We start from the raw sequence: 14,971 nt of genomic DNA on the forward strand, positions 1-14,971 counted from the left end.
CAGAGTACGGCGAAGCGTTGCTTCGGAAAAAAATTACTATTTTTTGGCACGTTACGTCATCGCGGATTCCTGTGTCGTAACGCTATTGCAGCGCCACAATGCGAACGACTTCGCGTGACCAATCAAATCATCAACATGGCGGAATTTGACAACATGGCGGAATTTGACAATGTCCAGAATAGCACCCCTGGCCTGCAATTGTCGCGTGACCAAAATCACGCAACATCGCACATCTACTTATGTGACTACATCACGTAACAACTAGCCACGTGACTAAAAATCACGTAAAATGAAGTAACTAGTCTCGCCACTAAAATCCCGTAAGGTCACGTAACTATTGACGTGACGTGTTGGTGCCAAAAACTTCGGAACAACCGTGTGGCGCGGGGCAACCTCAGCGTCTGCACTGGACTCTAATAAAGATGTACTTTCTCTTTCACGTGACTAAAATCCATCACGCAACTACTAGTGACGCGACATTTCCCCTTCAGAACCACGCAACAAGTGCGTAGTCTGGGGAACCGACCGAAACCTGAGAAGAATAGATTATCCAAACCTAGCCATATCTTATAATACTATACTATCAAAAACTTTGTACCTCTAGCAATAGCTTGGTATTACTAGCAAAACCTTAGAAGAAGCTAGGTCGAACGCTAGCTCCGCTTTCGGTTCCAGCTTTGCGCAACCAGTACATGCTGCGCACATTTTCATTTACAGATGATTGAAATGGCATCTTATTGCGGTACGTTGAGGTGGGCTGCGAGTGCGTGCGAAAAGCTGCTGAATCACAGGATTTTCGTTTTGTAACTGGGAGCACCAGTCCCTGGACTTCCCGAAAGCTTTGATCCACACACGTAATATCACACGGACCTATCCGATGCAGCGCACAGTGTTTTGTGATGTTAAAGGAGAAGGCATGCTGGTTTTTTTCTGTTCACGTAGGGTGATAGATATGACAAGAGATGAATAAAAATCCCAGTTTCACCGCAAGGACGATGCAATGAGTGCGATAGCAACAAATGAAGTAAAGCTGGCAGCTAACTCTTCTAGATCCAGTCTCGCGTAACTCTACAAACTGGTGCTGTAAGATAACACAGCCACTCCAGGTAGGAAAGGGGATTTCGCACAGTCTCTTCGAGTTGAGAGCGCAGCATATAGAAGGGTAAATGAGCCGCCCGCTGATGCTTGTCGAGATAGCGATTTTGGTTTCATTTAAGTTAGGGCGAAATCATTGCACTGCTGTTTGAAAAAGAACAAATAATTTTTCCCATTCTTTGACTGACTTAATTATCTGTTGGTTTCATTAGTTGTGTCTTACAAGAAAAAGAACCCCTCGAAAAATTCCCCTTCGTTCGTTAAGATTACAACAGACACTTGCGTTAGCCCTAAAGTAAAAAGCAACTGCGAAAACGTCTAACTTTATCACTTAGTTACTATGCCTCGCTTGTGTAAGGTTAGTTCGCTTCCTTTACGTTGCTGAATTGTAGGTACCTGAGAAGATCGTAATGACATCATGAGAAGGAAGAAATAAGTTTCCACCACAATACGCGTACAAAAGTTCGAAAGAGCTTTGTTCACCATAACTTGATTGGGCGTTCTGTTCCTTAGGACGTTTATAAAAGAATAAAGTAAGAATTACAAATGTAGATCTGAACGATGTGATACGCGTGGAGTATTTAAACATACACTAAAAAGTCATATAATAAAGAGAAAAAGAAACGGCAGCTCAAGATTACAGTCAACAACCGAAACCGAAACGAAAGCTCTTTTTTGTTTCGGCGGCGACATCCTGTGCGAAGCTGTGGAACTAAGTCACGGGCTGAAAAAAAAATGCTGATCCGTCGCCCGGAATCGAACCGATGATGGCGCGGTTATGCCGCGCTCTGAACTTGAGCGATTAGCTCGCTCGGCCACGGTGGACACATTGACGCCTGTGGTAAGCAAGGCTTTATCAATTTACCACAAACATTTGAACGACCGCGCTTCAAAAAACGCGTTAGGGAACAATGTTATGCCAATTGCGGCAAGTTGATAATGGCTTCAAACGAAAGCTGAGTGTCAGGACTACATGTGATTTCCTGACCATTAACATAACTTGCTTAGTTTTACGACAGTGACCGTTTTTGTCTCGAAAAACAGGCCACATTTTTCGCCGTTTCCATAGACTCCCATTGTACAATCTTTAACTGCTCTGGGAACAAAATTGAAGCTTACTGCAACATGATCGCTGCAGTCCTCTCGTTCTTCTGGGTTCCCAGAAGCGCTCTGTGGTCTGCGTTTTTCAACATTCACCCTCTACACTTAATTATTCGTGAAAAACACGCCAGTTCCATTGAAAACGCGCTAGCTTCGCGCCGGAGCCACCAGGGGCGCTGGCTGTGATGTGTCCACAAAAGCTGGATATGTTCACTCCGAACAGCCTCGACGACTTGACGCCCAGATTACAGTGGCTAAAGAGGAGAATGATGCCATATCGATGTGAGGTTGCGTAAGTTCCAGGCAAAAGGCTTCTAGCCGCAGGTACACTTTCGAGAGCGCCTCTGCGAGAGACGGAGACAGCGAGTCGAAGAAAGTGCTGAAGCATTACTGTTCTCTATGGCAGCCTCTATTCCGATAAAGCAACATTGATTTTAATGGTTAAAGGAATCCCGGTGAGCAGACCCTATCTGCACGCAACTTCGTCTGCTCTGCGAGAAAGAATGGCCCTCCAGGAGAGACTTAGGACTTGACCTAAAATTCTTCTACGACCATCAACACCAGCTCCCTGTGGAGAATGATTTACTCCTCAACGCTTTGCGAGTGGTCGTCCCCTACTCATGGCGAAAAGAAGACCTAGGACTTTTGCGTGACGGACACTTTGGCATAATAGGGACACTTGCTCGAGCCAGAGACTGTGTCTGGTAGCCCACCATAGGATCTGACGTCTCGTCCCTGGGGAAGCGATGTTAGCAATGCATCGAAACAAGTGTCAACAGGAAAATGCCACTAATAAGCTCCGAATTTCCTGAAAGACCTTGACAACGCATGGCGATGAATTTGTTTCACTTCAAGAACCAGTGGTGCTTGATAGCTGCAGATTATTATTCAAGATTATCCAATTTAGGTCGGCTTGATAAGCTCAATTCCTCAGATGTAGTCAACGCCTGCAAGTCAATTTTTGCACGCCACGGAAATCCCGTGGATTTGGTTTAGGACAATCGCCCGCAGTTTTCGTCGACTGAGTTTTCACTCTTCGTGCGAGACTACAGTTCCAAGCACATTACATCTAGCGCTCATTATCCGCAAAGTAATGGACTTGCAGAGGCTACAGTGAAAATCATCAAGACATGCATGACGAAGACCAAGGACCCTTGCCTGACACTTCTAGCTTACCGGTCGACTTCTTTGAAGAATGGATATAGCCCTGCCAAACTGCTCATGAGTTGTCGGCTGAGATCCAGGCTTCCTCTCTGTTCCACCAAGCTGACGCCGCAATTGCCAGATCAGGACAGCCTTCGGAATTTTCACGAAACAGCGAAAACGTCAAAGCAAAGATTTCGACAGACGTCAAGGAGTCCGCGACTTGTCGGAACTTCATTATGGAGAGTGTGTGTCCCAGCGTGTGTGTCGTAAAAATTTCTGTTCTTGTGTACCAGTCCTCAAAGGCTGGGTTCTTCAATTTTCCAAATTCTTCCAAATTTTCGAAATTCCAATTTTTCCAAATTCATCCACACGGAGATGCCGTGTGGATGACAGATCTCAAGAGCAAAGGGAGAGTACAAGCCCCAATCGATGAGGTTCGATTTTATTCGGTCAATACCTACACTGTTGCTGTACGCAGAAACCGGACGCAGCTAGTTCCATATTCACGAGGTCACAACAACGCAGAAAGCGCCAGTATCAGTTATTGTGCTATAGACACTCGTTCGCGTTGCAAGGACGCGTTGCCAGGACATGGGCATACCAGAAGTGGCAGGTGCGTGAAGCCGCCTGCTGCAACGAACTTCGCTTGATTGCATTGACAGATGTTCTAGATGCTGCCACTTAAAAAATCCAGGCGAAGCTCGTGATAGCATGTGCTCGAGGTGGGCGTGGCGCGTGATTTGGCTCCTAGGCTAGAACGCGTTTTAGATTAAACGTGTGTCCACGTAACTCAGCCTCCTGCCTTCTTGCTCGTCCCTGATGACTTCAACACAGACAAGTCAGTTAACATGAAGATTATCTGCAACTCCGTATTGCTATCACTAGCAGATAAAAATGTGTGATGGCCATATGACATGAACCACAACAGACCGACTGAGGGCATTCATGGGAGGCCAGAATGCAAACACCCAGCATAGCATTTTGAGCGTGTTCGTATGCGCGCACTGAGGTCATTGCAGCAATCAAGGTCAAACAAGAAGCAAACCGGAAACCAAGGACGCTACCTCCATCCCGTCCATTCCGCTCTCCGTGTTCTTTTGAGCTGTTTAGGTTTCGGTAAGATGAAAGCGGGACAGGCTTCTGCAAATGGGGCTCCAAGAACATTGCAGGATATTGTCCAAAGGTATGCTGAGGTTAAAGTTACAGCAAAATCACAACAAACGCTCACCTAAGAAAAGACCCGACACCTACAAGCGCTGTGGGTGGGGTGTCTTTTGTTCGTGGGGCGTCTTATGTGTTCGCGCTGTAACTTAAACATCAGGATTGTGTACCAAGTAGGCCCGAATTAAGTTTCAATGATATCCAAGGTATGGATCGTGGGTTGATGGTAGAGAAAAATGAAATTAAACGAAGGCGGAGGCGAAAAACGCAAGGACGCTGCAACAGTCCCTGCGATTTTATCCCGCATTGAGAACCTATTGATTGTTTTGTTCGTTGCGCTTGGCTACGGGATAGTAAAAAGAAGGATTTTGAAGCTGTGAACCTGAAGAAGGGAGAAGCTGGTTTCGAACTGTGGGGCATTGAACTGGTGAAAACTGGCATTACACGCGCAAGTACATTGGAGCAAATTACGTGTCTGAGCAAAAGCAAGGATACTTAGCATATAGCAACAAACAGCGCGGCCTCAGTCTCCCAATATAAAGCTAGATGGACAGAGGAAACGAAGATAAAATAAAATGAAGCAGCAGAATAGAGTAGGGCCAGCAAAGGCTTTCGCGGGGAGTAGGACTAATGCGGCGGTGAAATAAAACTGAATGCTACTCTAAACGCCCCGATAATGCATGGTATTCATACTTTTGAAAAAGGCCAGGAGATGCCAAGGCTAACGTCGCGGGATGAAAATTCAGCCGCTGGTATTAAATATGCACGAAAAAGAAATGAAAAAGACGCCTCTGCGCACGTAATTGTAGTGCACGGTACATAATCCAAAGTGGCCGAAACTTCCCGGAACTCACTTCTAGAGCGCCTCTGAATGACAGAGTTCTTTCACGCACTTAAACACCAAAAACCAAACCAGTCCTCTAGAAGTCTGCAATAATGTGTACACTAAACTGGTATTGTGGTAGTGAAAAGAGTAACCGCTACATTGTCAGACGCAGGTCGTCCTTCATGATAGGGCACACGCGAGCGCGTGGCCTGCACTCTGCAGCGGCTGTCCAAGCGCCATCAACCGACAGCTAAAGAAAGCACTTCCGTTTATGGCGTCATCAATTGGCGAGCAATGTAACGAGTCATTGCTGCTGAACAAGCGATACTAGATGATGCTCCCTCTGCGCTCGCGCAACGCGCGGTGCCGACAGTGCGTTTTCTCCTGCCAAGAAATAGAGCGTGGAGCGCGAGAACGGTCGAAGCGTTCAGTGGCACAACTTCTAAAAAGTAACCAACAACCAAACCTTCACCTTGGCGCATCACTCTCGCTGATATAGTTCTAGTTAAGGTGAGCCGCAACTCTCGTAAGGCGGGACACAGAGCTTCCACGTTTCGAACATGCTCGCGTTCCACGATTAATTTAGTAGCAGTAGGCGACGCGCTGGAGACATTACCCGTTGCTCAAATATATACGGAACGTAATCTAACAGCGCTTATTCACCGGCCATGACTCGTAATTTTGTTAGTCAATAGATGACGCCAAATACAGAAGTGCTTTCTTTAGCTGTCGGTTGATGGCGCTGTAGGCAGCCGTCGCGAAGCGAAGGCCACGTGCGTGTTCCCTTTCATAAAGGATGACAGAGCACACAACATGTTGCGGTGCACGAAGCGCGCTTTCCTGCAACGGCTTCGCGTTGTCCTAAACACTAACTATACTTCACGGCAAAACAGCCATGGTGCGCTCCCGCGGTTTTCTAACGAAACGAAGGCCCTACTCCAAGCTCTTATGCGCCTGCGCCAATTAGCTTCGATTCGCCGCACTGCTCGCGCTAGCACCCCACGGAGCGCAGCCACACGGCGCCGTGTTCGTAGCAAGAGCGGACAAGCGTGTTCATGTTATTCATTTATTGTATTGTTGGCTACACTGGCCTAGCCGAGCCAGTTTCGCGTGGATCCTCGAGAGCCGTGCTGCGCATGCGCGAGGATCAGTGATGTCACGCACGCAATTTACGAGGATCAGTGATGTCACGCATGCACGCATACGCAATTACGCAACATTCACGCGATTCCCCCACCACTCTGCGACGCATTTACTCGAGTTCCCCCCGTGGGACGATGCGGGCGATATTGTTCTTTATTTTCCGGCGTTTTCTTCTGTTCCATTTGTTTAGTCTGCCGCTCCACAAAGGGCGCTAGATATTCCACTTTAATGCCTTTAAATACACGACTAATCATTGAGTGGCGCTGGTGGTTTTCGGTCTACGCACAAAGCGATCTTACAACTCCGCTATAAATTGTCGTTAACTGCAACTGGCCTAATCAGCGACATATGCTTTTCTTCATTGGTGCTTGCTAGGGCACTTTTATATTGTCCTTAATTAAATAATTACCTCGAAACAATTACGTAATACATTTATTCTTCAATTTAAGGCCAATTACGTTTCGTTACGTTGCACAGGGCATCCCAAAGCGAACGATGGAATGTTTTGTGGCAAAGCATGCTGCGTGGTGATTTTTGCCAACTTTTTAAAAAAGCTTGTGCGGTACTGCGATGTCGAACGGGCTGCGAGCGCAACAAACGGCGCGCTAACCATCGTGAAATGAGCGGCCGCGACTCTAGGCATCGGCTTCTCAGTGAACCAGCATTTCTGTCGGCCGTGCACAGTATGGAAGTTCAGGCACGGAAAGCGTCGTTGTCCCCGATAAGCAATACGTTGATCGTCCGCGCACCGGTTGTTTCGATACAAGCACGGCTGATAGCTTTGCAATACAGTAAACTCTTAGACAAAAGAAGTTAGTAAATAGTTAGTGAGTACATGAATTTATGAATTTCCCGGCTTCAAGCGTATTTTATTACCTTCGTGGCAACACCAATGAAGGCCGGTGTACCGACCTTCATTGTGTTCCAGAGGAAGTGGGGCGCCATGCAAACAACACACGTCACGGTTGTCGATCTTAGAGAAAGAAGGAAAAAAGATGTATCATGCCGAATGAAATCCAGTGACAGCGGTTTATTCTTTGTGCACATTCAAATTTAAACGAAGAGACAGCGAGTGATCGTAGTGTAAAACCACTTTGTTCGTCCCAATGGCTCAGAGCAAAGGAAGCTAGGAAGATAATGGAGAGGGAAGCGCAGCAGAGGAGGGAGAGAAAGAGAGCAGAGGCTTGCGCTGGGGTCGTAACGTAGCAGGAAAAGAAAGCGAACATGATCGCGTCGGCGCGACATACATACATACATACATACATACATAACATACATACATACATACATACATACATACATACATGCATGCATACATACGTACACACATATATACATGCATACATAACACGAAACAGTGGTTATGGTGCTCGACTGCTTACACGCAGGTGGCGGGATCGAATCCCGGTCGCGGTTTCCATGGAGGCGAAAAATGCTTCAGGCCCGTGTACTTTGATTTAGGGGCACGTTAAAGAACCCCAGGTGGCCGAAATTCCCGAAGCACTCCACTACGGCGTCTCTCATAATCATCTCGCGGTTTTGGGATGTTAAACCACCAGTATTATTATTATTATCATTATTATACAAGTAAATATACGCATGCGCGTACATACATCTATACATACATGCGTGCATGCATAAATAATAATAATAATAATAATAATAATCAATCATTTATTTAACGTGCCCAGGAACAACCGTAAGGTCTTTGTGCAGGCGCACGCAAAAAAAAAACAATAAAAATAAACTATACAATACAGACAGTCTTCAGAAATAAAAAGAGCAAATACACGTAGACAAAGAGAAATGAACACAAAAGGGGAGGAGTAAATAAGACAACACGAGAAATATTGAAGGGGAATGAAAAATTAGATTGCATATATACAACTATGCGGAAAGACGGAGAAAGGAAGACTTTGTACATTGTGCCATACTATGTCAAACAGTGCAAAGCTCGGATAAAAACAATGATTGTGGACTATGAAAAATGTCAAGATCGAGAAAATTAACATTATAGAGACTTTGTATTCTGTGAACGGTAGAGTGTTGGAAGAAGCAGGCGGGTACATGAAACGGTCTGTTCTCTCTGGTTAACTTACGCGGAATTCGAAAATTAACACAATTGAGAAGTACAGGGCAGGATATGATACCGTGGACTAGCTTGTAAAGAAACAAGAGATCAGAACGATTTCGTCGGCAGTGAAGTGATGGCAATGATAATAATTCAGCAGTATTTGAACGAGATTTTTTAGCAAAGCGATGGTTATATATGCTAAGGAATTTTTTCTGGACTCGTTCAATGGTGTTACCGCTGGATTGAGCAATGCCATTCCATATCACGGACGCATACTCCAGTTGAGGAAGACATAGCGCGGTGTACAATTTTCGGAAGGGCATAGGAGAACGGAATTCTCTAGACAATCTGCAAACACAGCCTAGGGTGCGAAGACCCCGCAAAGCAACACGCTTAGCGTGAGCAGAAAAGTTTAACGTGCTATCAACAACAACACCAAGATCACTGATCTCATAAACCTTGCACAAGGACACAGAATTGACAGAGTATTGAAATGACACGCTAGATGTTTGCGAGTGATAGACATGAATTTGTCTTCGAGGCATCCAGAGAAGGTTATAGCGTTGCACCATTCGGAAAAAGAGCGCAAATCTGACTGCAGCAAGCGACAGTCTTAACTGAATGAATTCCTTAAAAATCTTGATGTCATCGGCATACAAGAGGAAGAAGAATTATGAATGGCAAAAAGAAACATCATTAACGTAAATTAAAAATAGGAGTGGGCCTAATACTGACCCTTGAGGGGACCCCCATAGTCACTTTATACAAAGAAGACGTTTGGCCATTTACCGCTACATAACAATATCTATTGAGCAGATAGCTCTGCAGGAGATTCACAACCGACAAGTCAACATCAATTGCGCAAGTTTAACCATAAGCAGTGTGTGGCTTGACTACGTCAAAAGCCTTGCTCAGGTCACAGTAGAGTACGTCAACCTGTCCTCTCTGAGAAATAGGTGTGGAGATCTGCGTCATGAAACTAGCAAGATTTGTGGTAGTTGAGCGGCCAGCGAGAAAACCAGTTTGATTAGGAATCAATGAGCTTTTAACACTAAAAGACAATATTTTGTGAAGAGCCAGCTCGAAGATCTTTGATGTGGCACATAGTAGAGAAATCGGGCGATAATTAGAAACATCTGTTTAGAGCCCGACTTAAATACTGGGAAAACACGGGCAGTTTTCCACATGCTAGGAAATGTGGAAGTGTCCAGGCAGTTATTAAATATCGTAGTCAGTACTGGGACAAATATACTACTATAGAGCTTTTAGTATGGCGGAGGGGATGCCATCTGGGCCACATGATAAGGATGGTTTTAAGCACTTAATGCATTCGCAGATAAGATTTTCATCCAGCGACAAAGCACTGGGTGAGCGAACTGCCTTAGGCTGTCTGATATCAGTGCTAGAGTCTGAGGCCTTATAAACGGATGAGAAATGTGCGGCAAAACAGTCAGCGACGGCATGCACTTCTACCCCATTTGAGTCTAGTAGTCTGAAAGACTCTCCGCTTTTGCTGGACCGTTTACGTACATACTTCCAAAACTCAGCTGGCCTGTCAGAAGCGCTTTTTCTAAGAATTCAATATACAAACTATGATCCCGTTATATAGGCGGTTAGCGAGAGTTCGAAAAAAAGCTGAACTCTTCCTTCCACTCGCTCGATGGAGAACATTTAGATTTCCTGTGTGCGCGATCTTTATGCTTCAGTGCACTGATAAGTTCAGATGAGAACGCAGTGGGGATATTACGTTGTTTATGTGTGTATTGGGAATAAAATACGCATGCTGCTCAGTACAAGCTCCGCAAACTGATCAACCTGGTCATCAACATTCGGTTTGTCAGTAACCTGTGACCAGTCAACGGTGGACAAGTGATGATAGAGGCCCGTGTAATCACCTCGCCTGAACGCAAATCTTGGAGATTTGTTTACGTAACTGCTGTAGCTCGTTGTTTCGGCTGATGCAGATAATCTTACGTTAAGTGGTGGGTGGAATTTGTCCGGACGTACAAGAGAGACGTTGGAGCGGGAAACTTCAAGGGGTTGATCGTTTGACACACACAGGTCTAAGGACGTTGCCACTGGAATTGACGACTGAATTATGTTGCACTAGGGAATTAAACGCCAGAAAGTCCAAGAGCAGGCTGCACTTTTTTCTCTGTGAAATGATTGTAATGAGAAAGGTAAGCGTGCTCCAGTCAATTCCAGGTGCATTGAAATCCCCAAGAACAATAATTCTGTGCCCACTATGAGAAGATATCACAAGTTCAATAGAAGACATGACATCGTGACAACGAGGCAGGGGAAATGCTGGGCGGTAAATAGAAGCATCCAATCAACAATTTTTCACGGCCGCTCAAGGTTGATTTCTAGCCAGATCGATTCTTCGATAGTTTCTAGGTCTTTCCGTCTAACGGATTTCAGTGAATTGTCAATGGCAATCAGCACGCCACCGCCTTTCTGTTTGGTTTCACTGAAATCTCGGTCACGGCGGAAGGTGGTGTAGGTCGGGGGAAAAAAGTCCGATGAGGGAATTTCAGTGCCGAGCCAGGTTTCAGAGATAGCAATAATAGGAAAAGCAGACGAAAAGAACATTAGAGAAAAACTCGAGTGTCTTGGTACGCAGACCCCGAGCATTTTGGTAGAATATGTCTACGTCACACGGCACTTTGGATTCCAGTCACTATCTCAGAGGGATGAAGCATGTCATCGCGCAGCTCCCCACGAAATGGCTTGAAGAGGCATCCGAGGGGCCACATCGAAGGGTCATTCAGGCGTTGTAGTGTTTCCTCGTCAACTTCAATATAGAATGAAGAATATGACTGGAACTTTATAATAATAATAATAATAATAATAATAATAATAATAATAATAATAATAATAATAACTGTTGGGGTTTAACGTCCCAAAACCGCCATATGATTATGAGAGACGCCGTAGTGGGGTCTCCGTAGTGGAGGCGACGCCGTTGTGGAAGATTTACGACCACCTGGTGTTCCTTAAAGTGCACCTAAATCTATACTCCATCTCAGAAGTTCCGCTGAGCACTGTGACGGCTACAGTACCCCTTAGTCGAAGGAAGGGCGATTAGCTCCCGCACGTGCATTTATCCAATTCGCGTCGCCTGCTGAGCGCCTCCCGGGCGTCGGCTGCGTCTGCTCGCACGCGTAGGGCGAGTGAAGCGAACAGACGGCATCACTGAAAAAAAAAGAAAAGAGAAAAAAGAGGCTGCGCCCATCGCAGCTGCTGCCCTCCGCTTTGAATTTATCAAGTGGTCATTATGCGCTGTGTGACCCGTAAGTTACACACTGACGCTTGTATTTGTTTTAGATTAATGTGCTCACGCTTCGACAGCAATGTATTCGTGACTATATTGCGCCCGTTTCAAAAAAGGATTATTGACTTCTCGGCGCGTTAGGCATAGGAGGCATGGCTAAAGAAACTGCTGATCTTGCAAATACCGACACAATATGCCTCATGCTTTGTCCTCAGCGTGAGATGATGGCCCAAAGCGATGGCTCATTTCACAATATAATAGTTGCTGCCTGCGCAATGGGCGAATAGCAAGCGCAAGTTCGGAGCGAAGCGGGCGGTCGTGTCTGCATGGACGCTGCCATGTTGATTTCTAACCACAGTTACCGGCGGCTACTGATACAGCAATTAAAAGCACACGACATAAATGCGAAGAAGAATAAACATGTCACGCATTGATGGGGCGTAACACGTGCCAAACAAATGCAAATGTCTCACACCTGCCAATTATAAGGTAATTATATCTGGAAGGATGTTTTGCAGCGCAAGCGTGTGGCTCGCTTATACCCCGTAACCTTGGTAGTGCTGAATGGTAGTGGTGAGATGGAGTATAAGTACACAGGCCTCAGGCATTTCCGGCTCTATCGAAAATGCGGCTGCCGCGTCCGGGATTCAATCCCGCGACGGCGTGTCAGCAGTCGAGCACCATAACCAGTACACCACCGCGGTGGGTTATACATAACTACGTACATGCATGCATACGAACACATACGAACACTACAGCGCTTTGTTAATTGATGCCATTCTCTTTTGCGCATGCTAAAGGCACGCAGGTACAACGATGTAGCATGTTAGTGCAAAGTGAGTAGCGCGAACATTGATAACAAGGACCCGGCACGTGCAATAACATCGCGCGCGCGCCTTGGAGCAAATATTTTCTTTTAGGCTTAAAATGGGAGTGTGCAACACATGGGAAGAGCTCGTGGAAGGGCACAATGTCAAACAGCTGGAAAGACTGAAGCTGACGAATACGGGTAGAGCTCTACTTCAAGATCTGGGTTATCAAGTCGAAGATGGCATGCACGTTCCTCAGCGTATCCCGCACGAGATCAGAAACAACCTCCACATAAGCAATATACCAAGAAACATGCATCCTGAGTACGACAAGGGAAGAAGACACGCTAGGATACAACTGCTAAAGGAAACACTAAAAAGCACCAACAACAATGAAGAAGACGTGAGGTACACGGACGCAGCGGCTTACATTACAAATGACCATTTTGCCATCAGTGTGGTCGACGAAAACGGTAAAGAACTGACAGCAACATCCATACGTGCCAAGGACGCAAGTACAGCGGAAGAGTTGGACATAGCCCTGGCCATCGCTACATGCAATAAGACGCGGGTTACCGTGATTACGGATTCGCAAGAAGCGTGCAGAAGGTACATGAACGGAAGGATCGGAAATACGGCACTCCATGTATTAAAAAGCACGAAGGTGGAAGAAACCACCATCCTCTGGACGCCGGGACACGAGACTCTGGCAGGGAACCAGGCGGCGCACGCTGCGGTTCGAGATCCTGCAAGCCGAGCCATCTCCGACACGCAGAGAACACGTACCGACGGCTATCACAACGAGGATGAACGCATACCGAAGAAGTATTCAGACATTTTGGCGCATTACAGGAAGCAGAGGAAGCGATACTCTCCGGCACACAAGAGTCTGAGTATGGAGCAAGCGGTGACCTGGAGAAGACTCCAGGCCGGAACTTACCCGCACGGAGCATTGATGCACGCAATGTATCTAGGGGCCTACAGGCGGGACGGGAAGTTTTGCCCACCGGACACGCGCAACACCCTGCGCCACATGGCGCTGGAGTGCACGAACAATCCGGACGTACCAACATCATCATCCCCAAGCGAAAACGAACAGGAAGGAGCGAATGCAGAGAAAGAATTAGAAGACCAGTGGGAGGCTCTGCTGGTGACGCAAGACCCTGACAGCGAGCTACGATTGGTGAACAGGGCTCGGGCGGCGGCAGCGAGCCATAGCTACCTGGACCACCCACTTTAAGGCTGAAGTACCATGAGCTTGGTCAAAATCAAGTTGATTTCTCTATCTCTCTCTAACTAAAAAGAACGTGAGTTGGGGCATGTTGTTATTCCATCTTAACACATATAGCGCACAGAAGGAACAAGACACCACAAGGCATAAGCGCTGTGTCCGCGTCGTACCATTGTCTCCTGTCCATAGGACGTTAAACCCCGACAATTATTATAATTCTGTGTGCAATAGGTGTAAGGATACTTTAACTAGGTGATCTTCAGCACATGTTTCTGATCTTGCGTCATTGTGATATTTATTCCCATGTCCTTCATTGCCGCTTTTGAAAGCGGTGGGAACAAGCGCAAGCTGTCCATTGCGATCGCCTTGGTTGGTCTACCTGGTGTCGTGTTCCTGGACGAGCCATACGCTGGCGTCGACGTGCTGGCGAGGACGCGTATCTACATAAGGCTCACTGGCATTAAGGAGCAAACGAAATGCAGCATGGTGCTTACGTCACACAGGTATCACTCTGGTCCTTGACTTCGTACATACACTTCTGCTTTCTGCGAATAAACCACGTCAGGAAATAATTGAGTGAGATACGCGGCAAAAGTTACGTAAATGTTTGCTTTGAAGCACCACCTGATGTAGTAGCATAGCTACGTTGGATTTCATGCAGCAGTGTACGAAACATCTCAGCAGCTATAATCAACCTAGTCTTTGTAGTATGACGCATTTTAAATGTGATGCATTTCTTAGGGAGCCTTCGGTACTTTGGCGTTTCTATCTACGTATATATCTTTCTATATAGCCGCCCACGTCAGCGTGCTCTCATGATCGCCTCCTTAACTTGGTGTAGAACTAAATTGGCATGGCAGGGAAGAGGATTTGACGAATATAACTGTGGGGTCATGCCATACATAACACGCCAATCCTGTCGCGTACGTCGTCAAAACCCTTTCCTCGGAACACGTGTGGCACACACCTTTAACACGGGCCGCTTTGTACGGGTATGCGCCACAGGTAATTGACAGCTTATATCTACCCAGGAACGGCGAGAACAGACAATGGCAATTAACATGCGAGAGCTTAAGGAAAAGCCGACTTCGGCAGCGTTGACTCGACGAAT

The sequence above is a fragment of the Rhipicephalus sanguineus genome, chromosome 5, assembly GCF_013339695.2.
Source record: "Rhipicephalus sanguineus isolate Rsan-2018 chromosome 5, BIME_Rsan_1.4, whole genome shotgun sequence".
In the NCBI taxonomy this organism is placed as follows: Eukaryota; Metazoa; Arthropoda; class Arachnida; order Ixodida; family Ixodidae; genus Rhipicephalus; species Rhipicephalus sanguineus.